The following is a 1633-nucleotide window of genomic DNA, read 5'->3' on the forward strand; positions in this document are numbered from 1 at the left end:
CAGTATATCTGATACTACATTTCGAGCATAGTAAAAAATGGTAGCCATGTTTCAAAATGGACAGCTGCAGAAAAGTCAAGATTGGAAGCTTTCAAAATGTGTCGCTCTAGAAGATTACCAAGGATAAAAAAATGAAAACAAAAGAAGGAAGTAACAAGAAGAGTGGGAGGAAAGGGAAGTCTTCTAAAACCCTTATCTTAATTGCCCACCTCATTAGATGTGATGGCCTTATAAATACAATAGTCGGACAAAAAGGAGAGGTGGACAGGAAGAAGGCAAAAAGAGTAGTTCTGAATGTTTTTCATGGGCCAGGTTATTAAGAACATAAAAAAGAAGGCCATCTATGTGAAAAAGATGAACAGATGCTAGACCGGAATTGAGGGCTGTAAGAAACCAATTTCAGTTTTGCTTACTGATGATGGTGATACAGTACAAAATAAAGTTCATTAATAGTATTACCTGATCAGAAGAGTCTTGATGTACCAGTTTGCTTGAGACACCATCAGAGCAATCATTGAGGACATGTCCTTCTTCATCATCGCTAATCTGATCTTCTTTAACTGGAGAGCACTTGTATCTTACCGGATCACTCTATTGGAAAGAGGGACAATGATGGATACCCATTTTAATCAATTGGTATACAAATAAAAAGTGATCATGAACAAAGCTTGAATTACATGGTCTCTGTAGAAAATAAATTATTCCTGATGAATAATTCTGGCCTCTTTGTAGAAAACAGATTGACTTAATTAACCAAAAAGATTCAGCCAGTAAAATTCTTATTCGTTCTCAAATAATCTAATAACAGTCATAGTATGAAGGAGAAAAAACTTTATTGGGAAAAACTTGGGACTAAATAGCTTCTTAAGCTGTGAACTTCCCCGATCATTAAAATTAATTTCCAAAAGGGAACAAGGCCAAGAGCACTAACTTCTAAAAACAAGAGATAAAAATCTAATAATAAGCAAAATCTTAATATTTTATTAAAAGTGGGAGTGTTTCAAGACTATGAATAACAGCAGCAGAAAATTCAGTCAGAGTAAATAAAAATCAGTACACATCACTAAAATTGATATCTTTTGGCAATCAACTTGCATTGCAAACATCAAACACTCCATTCAAAAATGGCAAAGAAGGTTGAATCCCTAGCCTACACTATAAATTCTTTTTCATCACAAAATCCAAATTTGCAAGAATCTGATTCCTATAAACATCAATCCCTCATAAGGAATGCAAGTTATGCAGTTGAATCTGGCTAGCAGCTACATCATGATGTCACGGTCAATTTGTTTCAGTGTACCTTCAATAGTACCTTCAATAGTACTCAGTTTAACTCTCAATTCCTAATCCCCCTTCCACTCTGTGGTAAACGGAAGTGAAAACTGTGTTTGTATGATCACATTACAAATGACTTCTCAGTGCCGTGATGACAGAGAGCTTACTTGCTCAGTGAGTTTAGCGGTCAGTTTGGCAAAATACACCAAATCTGTTCATTACATTTAATTTTAATGATTCAAACATGAAAGCTCTTCCGTAGTTGTTCATGATTGAAAGGGCAAGGCAAAATGCTGTACGTTTCTGCTGAGAGGTATAAATAAATAATGCATAAACGAATGACAATGTGCCATAGGAA

This window comes from Ischnura elegans, chromosome 13 (assembly GCF_921293095.1).
Source record: "Ischnura elegans chromosome 13, ioIscEleg1.1, whole genome shotgun sequence".
In the NCBI taxonomy this organism is placed as follows: Eukaryota; Metazoa; Arthropoda; class Insecta; order Odonata; family Coenagrionidae; genus Ischnura; species Ischnura elegans.